This window comes from Bos javanicus, chromosome 29 (assembly GCF_032452875.1).
Source record: "Bos javanicus breed banteng chromosome 29, ARS-OSU_banteng_1.0, whole genome shotgun sequence".
NCBI classification, from domain to species: Eukaryota; Metazoa; Chordata; class Mammalia; order Artiodactyla; family Bovidae; genus Bos; species Bos javanicus.
In genome coordinates, this window is record NC_083896.1 from 32,918,813 (window position 1) to 32,935,072 (window position 16,260).

Below are 16,260 nucleotides of genomic sequence, written 5' to 3' on the forward strand. Positions count from 1 at the left end.
GACCACCTGACCTGCCGCTCTAGAAATCTGTATGCAAGTCAGGAAGCAACGGTTAGAACTGGACATGGAACAATAGACTGGTTCCAAATAGGAAAAGAAGTACATCAAGGCTGTATATTGTCACCCTGCTAATTTAACTGATATGCAGAGTACATCATGAGAAACACTGGCCTGGAGGAAGCACAAGCTGGAATCAAGATTGCTGGGACAAATATCAATAACCTCAGATATGTGGATGACACCACCCTTATGGCAGAAAGGGAAGCAGAACTAAAGAGCTTCTTGATGAAAGTGAAAGAGCAGAGTGAAGAAGTTGCCTTAAAACTCAACATTCAGAAAATGAAGATCATGGCATCTGGTACCATCACTTCATGAGAAATAGATGGGGAAACAGTGGAAACAGCAACAGACTTTATTTTGGGGGGCTCCAAAATCACTACAGATGGTGACTGCAGCCATGAAATTAAAAGACGCTTGCTCCTTAGAAGAAAAGTTATGACCAACCTAGACAGCATATTCAAAAACAGAGGCATTACTTTGCCAACAAAGGTCCATCTAGTCAAGGTTATGGTTTTTCCAGCGGTCATGTATGGATGTGAGAGTTGGACTGTAAAGAAAGCTGAGTGCTGAAGAATTGATGCTTTTGAACTGTGGTGTTGGAGAAGACTCTTGAGAGTCCCTTGGACTGCAAGGAGATCCAACCAGTCCATCCTAAAGGAAATCAGTCCTGAGTATTCATTGGAATGACTGATGCTGAAACTGAAACTCCAATACTTTGGCCACCTTATGTGAAGAACTGGCTCATTGGAAAAGACCCTGATACTGGGAAGGATTGAGGGCAGGAGGAGGAGGGGACGACAGAGGATGAGATCGCTGGATGGCATCACCGACCCAATAGGCATGAGTCTGAGTAAACTCCAGGAGTTGGTGATGGACAGAGAGGCCTGGCATGCTGCAGTCCATGGGGTCACAAAGAGTTGGACATGACTGAGTGACTGAACTGGGCTGATAAAGAAATAACATATCAACCCATGAAAAGACATGGAAGACACTTAAGTATTTATTACGAAGTGAAAGAAGCTAATTGAAAAGCTACATACTGTAAGGTTCCAACTATAAGACACTGTGGAAATGGTAAAACTATGGAATCACTGAAAAGATCCTGAGTAACCAGGGGACAGGAGTGGGAGGAAGGTGGGGGACACGTAGGCGGAGCACAGGGGACGAAGGCAAGGACAGAGGCAGGGAAGTCTATAGATAATTTTCCAGAGGACAAAGGCAGCTAGCCTAGGTGTTAACCATGAAAAAACTGAGACACAGTCAGGTCCAGTTTGTATTCTGAAGGTGGAGTTGATGGGACTTATTAACATGAGAAGGAAAAAATGGAGGATGACCTCAGAGCCTGCACATCTGGGTAGACAGTGTGCCACTTCAGTTCAAACAGTGAAGACGTGGGAGAAGTGGAGGGAGGAGTGGACGAAAGCAAGCGTAATTCACAGTTCTGCTTGGTTCATGAGACATCAAGGTACAGGAATGGCCTTAGATGATGAGTCTAGAGCTCCAGAAATCAGTACCAGAGATAGGAATCTGAGCCCCCTCGGCATATAAACAGTATCTGAAACCATGAAAATGGATGAAATCAGGAGAGCCCAGGGACACTCCAAATTTTAGAGGGGGAGGTAGGCAGAGATAAGCTGCAAAAAAGACAGAGAATGAGTAGCTATGAGGTCAGAGAAAATAGTCGGCCAATGGGAAACGCTGATGAGAGGTCAGTAAGACACAGATGTTGCATGACCTCTGGCTTTGACAAGATACAAGTCACTGCAGCCTTGACTAAAAGCAATGCCAGTGAGTGGAGAAAGTGAAAGTGAAGTCATTCAGTCGTGTCACTCTTACTGACCCCCTGGACTGCAGCCTACTAGGCTCCTCCGTCCATGGGATTTTCCAGGCAAGAATACTGGAGTGGGTTGCCATTGCTTTCTCTGCTCCTGGGCCTTGGCCTCCTTCAATTTCCATGGGTGGGCCTCCTTCAATTTCCATGGGTGGACCTCCTTAGGGGTGAGTCTTTCTGAAGCTTATCCTACCCAGTACTGTTGCAACCTGAGAGCCAGGCGTCCCCAGGTCAGGGTGCAGATCCCCAGGCAGGCTGAGGCATGACAGCCTCCTAGAGATCGAATCCCTGGGCAGGTCAAGGCATGACGGCCTCCAGAGAACAAGAGCTCAAACAGATCAGGCTAAAGAGAGAATCAGTGGTAAGGAAGTGGACAAAGCAAACATAAACCTCTCCTGTTGCAAAATGGAACAAAGAAATTGGGCAATAGCTGAAGGGAATCATAAGGTAGAGGAGAGAGGATGGTTTAACAGAGGCGATTTATTCTAATACCTTTTAAGGTATTAGTGGCTCCAACAAGACAAAACTGTATTCCTTTCTCACTTAACCATCCAGAGAAAAGTGAACAGTAGTAGGTGGTTCTGCTCTATAAGATCATCCAAGGACCCATCTTACTGATCCACCTCCTCCTAAAGTATTGCTCTCAACTGCACGGTTGAATTAACACGTACCAGTACTATATTCTCCTGGCAGAAAGGGAGCAAGAGGAAAGCAGAAAGCAAGAGCAAGCAGAAAGCAACTCACTGTTCCTTTCTAAGGCCCTGACACAAAAATTGCTCACAGTACTTCTGGTCATTATCCAGTTACCCAAACTTTATCATGTGGTCACATCCACGTGTAAGAGGGAGGCTAGGAAATGCAGTCCAGCTGGGCATCCATGTGCCAGATAAAACCTGAGGGCCCTATTACTGAAATGAAGCTGAAGAGAGTGGCATCTGGTGAACAATTAATCATCACTGCTGCAAGTAATATAGGGCACGTCTGCATACTAAAAGAGATGATCCAGTAAGCAGAGAATGATAATTTAAAGGAAAAAATAATGGCAGGAGTAAAAGCCTTTAAGAAGCGGGAAATGAGATCCAGGGCTCAGAGTTATTGCCCAGAAGCAGAGACACGTTGAGTCTCCTGTCACTTCTCACATGCTTGACTTTTCAGAAGAATTGTTGCCCCTTGAATGCATTTCCAGAAAATTAGAGTAATCCCTTCCTTCTATCTAGTAAATCAAATAATCACGTAGAATGAGTATAAAAATCTGGCCTGGATTGAACAGTTCTCACTTGAGTTGTCTCCTACCTAACAGGCTGATTCTTTCTCCTAACAGGCTGATTCAAAGATGCTGCTGCTCTTTCAAGGAGAATATGACCAAATTTCGGAGCTTAAGGCAGTCTAAAAAGTTTATTTTATAAATGTCCAAGGCCACAAATCATCCTCTCCAAAAATACACCCAAGTCCATGAATGGCCACTGCTAGATCAGGGATGATTATCCCACTGTTCCTTGTCCACTCTTTCATAATATTCTTCTTCATAATATAGTTTATCTTCCCAATGGAATGGAACACTTTCTAAGGGAAGAGACTTGATGCCAACTTCTTTCATACCTAGGCTCCACTGCATTTAGTGTGGTATGAAAAAAAAACCCTCACTTGTACTCAATTGATACTTTTCAGTTCACTGAGAAAGACATTTGGTTTCCTGTACCCTACCAGAGCAGGACTGTCACTAAGTCCTGAAGACCACTGTTTGCCAGGCTCTCCTCAGGTAGAAGATCAATGGAAACTGGGGAAGTGCTAGAGGACAGTCCCTACTTTAAAAAAAAAAAAAAATCGGAGAATTATGGAATTTGGGAGCAACAAAGAATCTTAGAGACCTCTAGTTTGACCCCTCATTTCATCAACAGATATAAGGAAAATGAGGTTTTTAGCAAGATAAATTACTGGTGCAAAGGCACAGATTTATTTACAGAAGAGCCAAGACAAGAACCCAGGTCCTCTGACTTCACGTTCAAATCTCCTTTCTCTGCTAAAGCTTCCTTATCTTTTTTGCCTGCCCTTGATAAACCGGGTAATTACTAAAGTTCACATAATGTGTTCTTCAGTCACTGAAAATCCTACTCATCTTGAGAGTCTTTCCACCATATAACTCTCCAATAAAAAGAGAACAGGAATTACTACTTCCATCCTACACACAATGAGATAAAAACAGGGCAATCACATGGCCTGCTCAGGACCACAAGGCTGAACCCCACAAAATAAAGATTTTATTAATACTATCTCAAGGGCAAAGGAATGGAATGTCTATTTCAGAGCTCCTCCCCAGAGCGCGGTGCCTATCTTTGGTAGCAGAGACAACGTACCCCTATCACACCATGTCCAGGGGGCATGGGCCACGCGTGCCTTTTCTCTCGGGGCTTTCCATCTCCACAGGCTCCGAAACTAATGTCTACTATGATCCAGGACATAAAATAAAGTAGTAAATGGATGCAATCTCCCTGAAAATCAGAATTCTACTTCCACTCTGAACATTCTGGTTCATAAATTACATATGAGAAATTAAACCAAACACCTCATTTCTCACTTCCTTTTACCTACCTAAAACACCTCCTGTAAATACCAAGGAAGCCCCCTTTTCAGGTATACTATGAACCTGCAAACATCTGTTTTACCAAATCTTTACATTTTGCTACCATGGTGAATATTCCCGCTCAGTCTTCACCTCTTCAAACAGGAATTCTCTGGTTGATTTTGTTGTTTATATGCTTTAACATCAAAAGAAAATCCTGTCTCCTTGAGATGGAAGGTCTTGTTTAGGTCTCTACTGTTTCTATGGGGCCACAAGTGTTGTTTTCCAGGGGCTGCAGCTCTGCAGTTTGATGAAAGGCCCTCTGCCCACCCACCAAGGACAGCATGGGGACATCAGCAGCACCCTCCAGAGGTCTCCCTGGGATTATCCCTCGGCCTGTAAAGAACACCCAAGGTGTGAAATTGCACTATTTGTAGGATGGCAATAGCCACAGTGGCCCCAGCCCTGTTCTGTTTGACTCAGTTAGAACAATAGCCTTTGTTTATTTGCTCACTCCAAGTTTGGGATTAATGTTAAATAAACCAGCATTTGAAGCTGGGAAGTACATCCAATTTATCCACAGTAAGATAACTTAAACCAAATATTTCAGAAAGAAGCTTAACAACGAAGCTTCTAGAAAGTACATTAGGCCTATCTTTATGGAAAAAATATTAAGTTTTATTATTCCACCTCTGAAGAGGCTATTATAGAGATGCTAACGCAAATCCTAAATTAGACTTAAAGGGTGTCACACACATTAAAAGAAGTCACCTAACCCTGGCCTAATGTAATGTTCTTTTCCTAAATATCTTTTTCAAAAAAACAGAAAATAGGAAATACCAAAACCAAAATAGAACCAATATTTAAGTTCAGCTTGCAAACATACATTAGTACCAAGAAATTATCAAGAACCAAGATCTTTGAAAAACAGAGCAGAATTATCTTTCCACCCATTCTTAATCATCTAAATAAGCAAGGGATTAATAAAAATACAGTACAACATACGAGAGATTTCTCAAATTATTCCATTTATCAGCTGTTTACTAAACTAATGGTTTCAGTAAAGGAAAAAATTCGGTAACAAGTAACATACCACTCAGAAGAACAACTCTATAATACTGGGGCAAGGTGATGTACAACATTTTAGGCGTATTGTTTACACTAGAATTCATGATCACCATCATCTATAACTTACTATGTACTTATTAAATGCCTATAACGTATATAGCATCACGATTCAATGGACATGAGTTTGAGCAGGCTCTGCGGGATGGTGAAGGACAGGGAAGCCTGGCATGCTGCAGTCCGTGGGGTTGCAAAGAGTCGGACACGACTGATCGACTGAACAACAATATCGTATTAAGCCTTCACATGTAACATTTCATTTAACCATCACTACAATCTTCTAAGACAGATTCTATATTCTCTGATTACAAAGGAGGTACCTGAAATACCAAGATGTTAATTTGTTTGTCCAGGATTAAAGTTTATATCACAGCTGACATTCAAACACAAGTCTGTCTGACTCCAAAGCAAAAATCAGTACCTTTCCAGGGGTCCTAATCCCTATAATGCTATGACAGGAAACCATGCTTGTGCTAAGCAGAGCAAAAATTTTATGTCCTAAAGCAAAAACAGGGCTTTCTGGTGGCTCTGTGGTAAAGAATCCACTTGCCGATGCAAGAGACACAGGTTTGATCCCTGCGTCGGGAAGATCCCCTGAAGAAGGAAATGATAACCCACATCAGGATTCTTGCCTGGGAAATCCCATGGACAGAGGAGTCTGGGGGGCTACAGTCCATGGGTAGGCAACGAGTAGGACATAACTTAGCGAATGAACAACAACAATAAGGCAAAGACTGGCAAACTTTTTCTATAAAGGGCTCTGCAGGCCATACTGTCTCCGTTGCAAGGAATCAACCCTGCTGTTGTACAGCCAATACAGCCATAGACACTACATAAACAAGTGTGGCTATAATCCCAGTAAAACTTTATTTACGAGCACTAGTATCTGAATTTTATGTAACTTGCACATTATGAAATACTTTTTATTTTTTTCTACCATTTGAAAATGAATCATTCTTAGTTCATAAGCCATACAAAATACAAGCTGCAGACCAGATTTGGCCTACATACTGAATTTTGTCAATGTCTATCCTAAATAATGCAGACAAATATAAAACATATTTTAGTAAACAGCTCTTTTCACACTCCTAACTTGTAATCTCCTTTAATATTCGGAACTGATACTTTACAGAAGCTCAAAGTCTCAATAAACTAAACATCTGCACCCAAATAATCAAAAACTCTGAGTCCAAAACTGTAGATACTACATATGGATTTCCTAAGAATGAGGCAGAATCACAAAATTCTGGAACTCAAAAAGATCGAACACATTCTCATTCCTTATGTGCATTTTTAAAAACTGGTATTAAGACATTTAAAACAGCTAAACACTAAGTTTACAGGTAATGACAGTAATAGGTTATGAATATAAGAAGCAATACAAAGTATTTTCAAACCCTTTTTTTCATCTGACTTCTCTGTAAGGAAGACAATGCAAGCCTCCTTGCAATGTCCCGTTTTGTTTTTGTTGTTGCTTAGTCACTAAGTCGTGTCCAATTCTTTTGCGACCCCATGGCCTGTAGCCCACCAGGCTCCTCTGTCCATGGGATTTCCAGGCAAGAATACTGGCATGGGTTGCCATTTCCTTCTCCAAGGGATCTTCCTGATCCAGGGATGGAACTTATGTCTCCTGCATTGCAGGCAGATTCTTTAACAATGAGCCACCTGGGAAACCCCATCCCAATTTTACACCTAAGAAACACAGGCTCAGAAATGTACATAACTTGCCCAAAGCAGGGACCAAGCCACACAGCTACTAAGTGGCAGAACTGCAACCACAACCTGATTTTAAGTCCCTGCTGCCTCTTAACTACTTCCATAGACATCAAATTTCACATTAATCGGTTAAACGCTAAAGATTGTCAAGAATTATTAGTCATAATCTTTAAAAGCAATGAAAACATTTAGTTCATTTCATTCAATTTTCCTATGCTATCAAAGTCTACTGAAAAAAACAGCTGTTAATTCTTGACATTCGTCAGATGCATTTACAGTCAATAGTGAATCTATGTATACTGTGCAGACAACACACTAAGGCCAGCACAGAAAGGGAAAGCACTGCTGAACAAGTCAATCTAAAGACGGACTAAGACGAGACTTCCCTGGTGGTCCAGTGGTTAAGACTTTGCCTTTCAATGCAGGGGGTGTTGGTTCAACTCCTGGTCAGGGAGCTAAGATCCAACATGCCTTGTGGCCAAAAAAAACAAAACACAGAACAGAAGCAGCGCTGTCACAGATTCAACAAAGACTTTAAAAATGGTCCACATCCACAAAAATATCTTTAAAAAAATAAAATAAAGAGAGACTAAGAGAAAGAGAAATAGAGATGAATGAATTCCCATTAAAGTCTGAGCCCAACTGTAGCATAGCTTCTGGTGATTGGAAAATGATGTGGGGGTTAGGAAAAGAAAATAAAAGGAACATAACTACTGGAACTCAAGCCAACATCAAAGACTCTAATGACAGTTGAGCCTGCCTGGCTGCTTCTTGGTCTCTCCCTAGAAAACAAAAAGTTACATAACCAAAGAAGATTCTTCCAACTAACACTTCCTCTGTGGCCCACTTACACCCTATCAGCCACCTCAGTGTGCATCTCCATACAGTAAACTGGGCTTCCACCCCAGCTGGGTCTGGACAGGTCTCTGTCCAAAGTGCTGCTTTATTCTACCCACTGCTATAGGGAGGATGGTATGAAGACAACTGGCTAGAGCACAGTTCCAACCTCACGCCATTCTAGAGACTTATTCTATGAAGAATCATCACACACTAAATTTTAGGAATGAAGCCAACTCCAGATAATCCTGAAAACGGACATCACAGCATCATAATATCCCATCTTCACAAACAGCAGTGTTAAAAAGGAATTCACACCAATGAGTGCTTGAAAAACTCTGAGGTCATGTTGTAGCAGCAATTAAAGCTTCTATTTCTCAAGTACAAGGATCAAATGTCAATATTCTAAGAGTCCAATTTACCCAATAAAGAAAAATATATTAATGAATCACAATCATCACTACCCAAAAATATTACAACAAATTTAATTAGTGATTCAAACTAGCATATTTTCTGGATGCTAAGACCCACAATACTCTAGCACCATATGCTTTTTCTTCTTCCAATAGAAATACAAATATAGACAACGTTGACAAAAGCAACCAATGTATCAGAAGTTACTCCCATTCATATTGACTTAAAAGGTCTAAATCTGTGCCAAGTAAAACTCTGAAAGAATGGAAAATAAAAGAGATGCTGACAACAATGCAATGTGGCCCAGCTGCCAGCTATCCATGTAACATCATGCAGTGCCCCAAGCAGTTTAAAAGCAGATTGCAATTCTGCATGCAGATCAAAATTATAATTATCCAAATTCTATTTCCTAAAAGATAACTATCAAACTGGAACCCAAGCATCCTCCTGGGGTCGCCTCCTCCCGTCCACCTTCTTTAAGCTTCAGCCAGAGAATGCGGGGTTATAAAGGGTCAAGAAGTAGACCATAGCTAAGCAATCTGGTTTGACTTTCTCGCTTTACCGTTTCTGTTCATCTGTTTGAGAAATTTTTAAACATGAATATTTAATCAAGTCACCAAAATGAGAAAGGCAAGACGGGGACGGGGTGGCGGGGAAGACCAAGGGAGGAAAAAGGCACTAAAGTCACCAGCACCGTCCAATGTGCAGAGGCAACTTCAGCCAATTAGAAAGATGAGAGGGAAAACTCCACGGGCGCGACAGCGAGCACGGCGGGGAGCGGGCACGGCCAGGGCGCCCGGAGCCCCGGTGCCTCGGGCCCGGAGCGCCGCAGCAGGCCGGGAACCGCCCGGCCCGGTCCGCCGAGGCCGCGGGGAAGTGGTGGGCGCGGGCGGCTGCGGCCCGATCGCGGTCCGCCCCGGGAGGCCGAGGAGAGAGCCGGGTTGGGGGGTGGAAGGGGGAGGAAGGGGGAAACCCGAGATGGCCTTCCAAGAACATTCGATCCCGAACCTTTACTTTAAAAAGAATTTCTCCCCAAAAGGAAAGCCAGGCCCCCCAGCCCTTCCCTGCGGCGCCTGCCCACGTCACCGGCGCCCCCGGCCCTCCCGCGGCCCCCGCCTTACCGAGCCCCGCGGCCCCGCCGCGCCGCCGCGGCGTCGCTGCGCCCCGCTCGCCGCTCCGTGTCTGCCCTGCGGGGCGCCGGGCCCGACGCCCTCCCCTTCCTCCTCCTCCTCGTCCTCGTCCTCGTCCTGGTCCCGATCCTCGCCGCCGCCGAGCGCCGCCCGCGCGCCGAGCTTAGCGCCTGGCCGCCCAGGGCAGCCGCGGGGGCTCGGCCGGGCGCCCCCTGCGCCAGCGCCTCATCCCGCCGCGCCGCCCCGTCAGGCTCGGGGGCGGGGACGCCGGGCTCCCGGCCGCGGCCTCGGAGTCCTCCTTCCCTTCGACCCTCACCGCGATCGCCCTCCCCCGGCCGAGACGGCCCCGGGGATGCGGTCCTGGGCTCCGAGCCCCTAGCCCGCCGCCTCCGGGCAGCCCCCGCAGCGCCCCCGCCCCGCTCGCGGCGCGCGCCCGCTGGAGCCCGCCGCCGGGCCGGGCCTCCGCCTCCCGCGCTCCGCCTCCTCCTGCGCCCGCGACGCCCGCAGCGGGGAGAAGAGGCGCGCGGCCGCGGCCCCCGGGCACGAGCACGCGCGAGGAGGGCGGGCGGAGCGCGCGCGTGGCCGAGGGCGGCGGGGGCGCGCCCGGGCCTCGCCTGCTGTTGTCCCGGGAGCGCACGTGCGCGGCGGGGGGGCGGCGAGGGGTGGGCTGCTCGCGCTCCCCTGGGAGCTCTGGGGGTCCGCAGGGCGCCGGAAGGGTGCCGGGATGCACCCTCGGGGGTTCGGGCGAGGTCTGCCGCTTCGGCTTCTGCACCGTGCTGCGGTGCAAAAACACAAACCCTGCTGCAGCAGCAGCGACGCCGGGAAGAGCCATCCTCCGAGACTACGGCAGTGGCTCCTCTCCACTCACAGCTGACCCCGGGGTGCTGTCACCGCGCCGCGGAGCAGAGGGGGCGTTGCCGCAAGTCGGGAAGCTCCCTGCCTCTCCATCCTTTGCGCATTTTGGTCTAAAATCAACTCGCATCGGTTATTATTTGGAATCTGGGCCTAAAAGTTCTATTGGTTGTCTTCATTCAGAGTTATGGACTGGAAGATTGGAAGTGACCTGGCAAGGGAGAGGAAGGACAAGAAAGGGTAAAAGAGCAGCAACCCCTGAAGGTCCGTGGCCAGGAGACACGTGAAGCCCTGCGTGTGTATGGCACTGCCCTTGGTTCTCCCTCCTACTCCTTTTGTTCAACCTCTAAAGGCTGTGCATTACTTCGACCTGCAACAAGCGGTCTGTGTAACAGAACAGATCTGGACATGCTACCCTTTTCTGTTTTGATCTTTTTCTTTTATGTATGTACCATTCACTCCTTCTGACTCCTTTGGGATCTGAATGTTGGGGAGGGGGTTAGCCTACATAATTTAACTCAGTACTCAAATCCACCCATGCCAAATACTGCATCGTCTAATGTCACTGCAGTGATTCGGGTCCACTCAGCATATAGTCATGTCAGTGGGAGTCACTGAATATAAAACGTGGCCTTGACCACAGTTAGCAGGATTTCAAGGGCACGGATGTGAAGCAGGATTTCAGCACATCCTGGAGAGAAATTAGGGAGTGAACATGTACAATAATCTCACTCCTGCCAGCTTCAGTATAATAAAGGGTTCTTTAATGATGGAGATTCAGAATATTTTCTAGCAAAGAAGGAGGGAAGGGATGGAATAAGATTCGCAAAGAGGCACAGACTTGGATGGGAAAATTTAAAGACATGTACATAAAAGAAATGTATCCTGGTAGGCACAGTGTTAAAGAATCTGCCTGCCAATGCGGGAGACTCAGTTTCTATCCCTGAGTAGGGGAGATCCCCTGGAGGAGGGCCTGGCAACCCACTCCAGTATTCTTGTCTGGGAAATCCAATAGACAGAAGAGCCTGGCAGGGTGCAGTCTATAGAGTCAGACACATCTTAGCAACTAAACAACAACTCAACATCCTGTTTTGGTAGCCATCTACTTGAAACAGGTAGACTTAGGATCTGTAATGGTCTTAACGGGTACTTCCTAAGTGCTGGAGAAACAGCCAGGTGAGTGAAGAAAACTAGAGACCTGCAGCTTCACCCAAACTCGTAGTTTAAAAATTACTCTTTCTCCAAACTGCAGGAGTTCCATTGGTTCACCTTTTGACCACAGAGAGCTATCTCTGCTAGAAAGGGATGAGTGTGCAGAGAGGGTTTAATAGCGTGTGTTGTTCCTAGGGGATTGGTGAGCATGAAACAGAAATCTCCTTTGATGTCAAGAGGTCAGGATGGGACATTAAACCAAGCCACCATGAGAGATGAGTTTTGCCCAAGGCTCTCATCCCTTTGTTGTTGTTGTTCAGTTGCTAAGTCATGTCTGACTCTTTGATCTCATGGACTGCAGCTTGCCAGGCTTCCCTGTCCTTCACTGTCTCCCAGAGTTTGCTCAAACTCAAATCCATTGAGTTGGTGATGCCATCCCACCATTTCATCCGCTGTCGCCCCCTTCTCCTGCTCTCAATCTTTCCAGTGAGTGAACTCTTTGCATTAGGTGGCCAAAGTATTGGAGCTTCAGCATTAGTGCTTCCAATGAATATTCAGGGTTGATTTCCTTTAGGATTGAATGATTTGATCTTATGGTCCAAAGGATATCCCTGACTACTCTCAACTAAGATCATAGCATTCCAAATTCTTTTGGAAGGCCCTCACATCCCAGAGTTTGGCCATCATACCCCAGGATTCAGCTCTCTGGCCAAATATTAAATAGTATATGTTCAGCTGGTAGAGAGGGTGAGTAATACCTACAGGAACTGGGATCTATGCGTATGTTGGATGACACATATTCCCTTTTAGAGTCTCAGAACATCTTGGTAGCTTTCCCCATATTGGTATTCTATCAAGTTCAGAGAAAGAACAAATGGATTCCTCCTGTGTATTCCAGATGTCAGGGGTGTTTGAGCAAGCTCAAGGGTGCTGATGCTTCTTACTCTAGTTCTAAGTCAGCACTCCCCTTCCTTGGAAAGAAGCATCCAGAGAGCCTATGAATAAGTAGTTGCTCTTGCTATGCCTGCTGTGACTTCTGGGCAACTCTGCAGCCATCTGAACTTCGTGTTTCAGAGTTTGTAACCGATTACCTTTGTCCTAAGAACATCTTTAGTGATTCAAGACATATATTCCAATAATTGCAACATTCCCTAAAGAAGAATAAGCCTATCTGAATATAAAATGCTCAATAACTGCATCTGTTTTGGTTTGGTTCAGTATTCTCAAGGTGAGAGGCGGGGGTTGGGGAGGGAAATAGCAAATTCCTTCTGTCTCTGGAGCTGTGGGAGGCCTCCGCCTGGCCTCCTTTCTCGGCCTTGGCACTGTCGTCTTCCGGACAGTAGCATCTGGGCTCACTCCTGGCATCTAGGATCTGTTGCACTGCGGTCCCCTCCAGGCACTGAAGCAGCGTCACGGTGCAGACAAGTTGAGCCAGCACGGAGGGCGGCCACAGAGACGACTGCATTGCTTGCCTAACCTTGAGTTTTAGAAAGAGCCTGGGAATTTGAACAAGGGGGAGAGAGGGAGCTTATTCTCATCCCCAAATTGAAGGCTCAGCAGCTGGCTTGAAAAAAAATAAGTTGAGAAAAATAAGCCAACCACGCTTAGGAGAGAATTTTCCCAAAGTGATCCTTGACATTGCCTTTTTAATGTATTTTCTTCCTGGCCTAAGGGGCCAGCTCCATGTTGTGTCCCTGTTAAACAGGACAACAAAATGCTGCTGCTGCTAAGTTGCTTCAGTCGTGTCCGCCTCTGTGCGACCCCACAGACGGCAGCCCACCAGGCTCCTCTGTCCATGGGATTCTCTAGACAACGATACTGGAGTGGGTTGCCATTTCCTTCTCTGGAACAACAAAATAGATATTTGAAAAAAGGTATGTTGTCTGCATGTAGCATCCTCCCAGCTAATCTGCATGCCCATGAAGTAAACTCTCTCAACACTGAACCCTTTACAAGAATAAACTACTATTAGGCAACATTTTAGGAAGTGGTGAGTAGTGCTAAATCTTCAGGGCAATCGTTAAAATGATACACTTACCATCTTCTGTCCTCTCCTGGTCACATTTTGTTTCATTAGCCTCTATTACAATAATTTAGAACTTAAGGCTGCACTCCCACAAAGATTTTTTCAGACTCTGAACTTTAACACCAGCTGTACCTATCTCCATATCTACTTTTTAATGTTTAGCCAGATAGTAGCTCTTTTTCTGTTTTTTCCAAAGGTTCCTTCTCCCTTTCCAGAATTCTAAATGTCGACTTGCCCCAGGGCTCTGACCTTGCGCCTTTCCTCTTCTTTCTGCCCCCTCCCAGGGCAGTCTCCTACAGCCCTCTCCTTTAAATAACCTCCATTCACGGTTGTATGTCTTTAACCCTGACCTCTCACCAGCACTCCAGGCTCCTATGTCCAGCTGCCTCGGTGACACTGCTCTTTGAATATCTCAAACTTCATCTGTCCAAAGCAGAACTCATTAACTTTCAGCATTAAAACCGAAGCCCAAAATTGCTTCCTTCAAGTTTTCCTTGTCCCAGGACAAAAACAATTCTCTCAAATACCACATTCATTTTAGCAGGACCTTCTACTTCTACCTTCAAAACATACGCTGAATCCAATCTCTTCCCTCCTTCCTAACTGCCGACACCCGCATCTGCCTCCTCCAATCTCTCTCCTGGCTGACTGGTCTCCTTATTTTAGGTAGCCATGAGTGTGAGCATGCATGCTCAGTCATGGCCGACTCTGCGACCCCATGGACTGAAGCCCCGAAGACTCCTCTGTCCGTGGATTTCTCCAGGCAAGAATACTGGAGTAGGTTGTCATTTCCTCCTCCAGGGGATCTTCCCGATCCAGGGATTGAAGGCACATGTGTTGAGTCTCTTGCATTGGCTACTTCTATTCTTAAGACGTGATTATTCTTGCTCAAACTCTTAAGTGCTCTGTGCTTCTAATCATACACACATTTCAGCCACTACTCACCTCTCCACTCACTCTGCTTCAGCTATGTGATCAGCCTCCAGCTAGTCCCTAAACCAGGGAGGGGCACCCTCTCCTGGCTTTTAAATTAACCTTTTCAGTTGCTGTCTAAAATACTTCTGGGGACTTCCCTGGCAGTCCAGTGGCTAAGACTCCATGCACCCAATGCAGGGGTGTGGGTTCCATCCCTGGTCAGGGAACTAGATCCCACACGCTGCAACTAAGGGTTCGCGTGCCGCAACTAAAGATCCTGAATGCTGCAACTAAATCTGGCACAGCCAAATGAATAAATTTTTTAAAAATTAATAAATAAAAGAAATAGTTCTGCCTTCTCTGTCCCCTTCACTCCATGATTGTGTTTTGTAATTATTTTTTTTATCTCTTTCACCAAAATGAACATTCCATTAGGGCAGGAATTTGTTTATCCACCTTTGTATCCATGTTGCCAAATAAATGCATAAATTGTATTGTCAGAGTAAAGAATCTATATCCTCACTTATTTTCTGCTGTTCTTTATTGCTATAGACGTGTCTTTATTACAAGTGGGAAAAGCGCAAATTAAAAAATTATATTATTTGCAATTTACTGCAAATCAAAACAAATTATGCCAAAAATCTAAGGTTATATCAAGAATCAGCAGAGAAGGGTATGTATTAATGAATAATTTAATGACTTTAAGGAAAAAATCATAGTCTAACCTTGCAATTAGATTTTTAATTTATAAATGTTAAAGACACGGAAAATCAAAGGCAAATTATATGAAGTGACTTTTCACTTCCAACCGAATAACATGTTGGAAAGAAATGTGGTAAACTTAAGGAACTAGGTGTCCCTTTCCTTTTTCATCTTGTCCCACCATGCAATCTTAAATAAGTCAATTAACATCTGTTTTTTCCATCTGCAAAATGGCCCTGCTTGATTTCTTCTCTACTTTGGTATCATAAAAGTAGGAAAATTAAATTATTATGAAAAAGCTTTGGAAGAAAGGAAATCTGGAAATTACCCATGATTATTATGTTTTCCAAACTCCTTTTGTCTAATGTTTTGAAATGAAGATGAAATGAGTGGCATGTGAGATCTTAGTTCCCTGACCAGGGATGGAACCCATAAGACCCATGAAAATCACTCAGCATTTCTAAAATGACCAGAAAAGATGTCCTAAGATAGCAAAGCAAGATAGTCATACGAATATATCACCCACTGTCTAAGCTCTACAGAGTCCATTTCTAAGATGTGAACTTGGACCAGGAAGTGAAAGGAATCACATTGAAATGTAACCTTTGTAGAAGTATTAATTCCACTTCTTTGCAAGCAAAATTTTGTAGCGGCTCATGAAAGAATGAACAAAGAGACAACTCTAACACTTCTCTGTATGAGATCCTTAAGGGACAGTGAAATGTTTAGACGAGGAATCAGGTCTCAAGGAGCTTTTGAAGCTGTATCTCTCAAGCATGCTGTTTTATTTAAAATGTATGTTTAATTGAGGTGACTTGGAGAAAGCTAAATCTCCCATTGGCAGCTGTGGCAGTGGTGAGATGTCACTACTCCTTATGAGAAAACACACGCACAGATGCACACACACACACAGTCACACACACACACACACACACACACA

At 45.0% G+C, this 16,260-nt stretch overlaps 1 protein-coding gene across 2 annotated transcripts in view; it reads right to left on the bottom strand.

Annotated features, from left to right (window-relative positions):
• Window positions 1–9,749, bottom strand: part of ARHGAP32 (Rho GTPase activating protein 32) — a 203,479-nt gene extending 193,730 nt beyond the window's left edge. For both annotated transcript variants that reach the window (XM_061406428.1, XM_061406426.1), the window contains exon 1: window positions 9,665–9,749. The gene's annotated coding sequence lies outside the window, so the exon portion shown is untranslated. The remainder of the gene's footprint in view (window positions 1–9,664) is intronic.
• Between the last annotated feature and the right edge of the window lie 6,511 nt (window positions 9,750–16,260).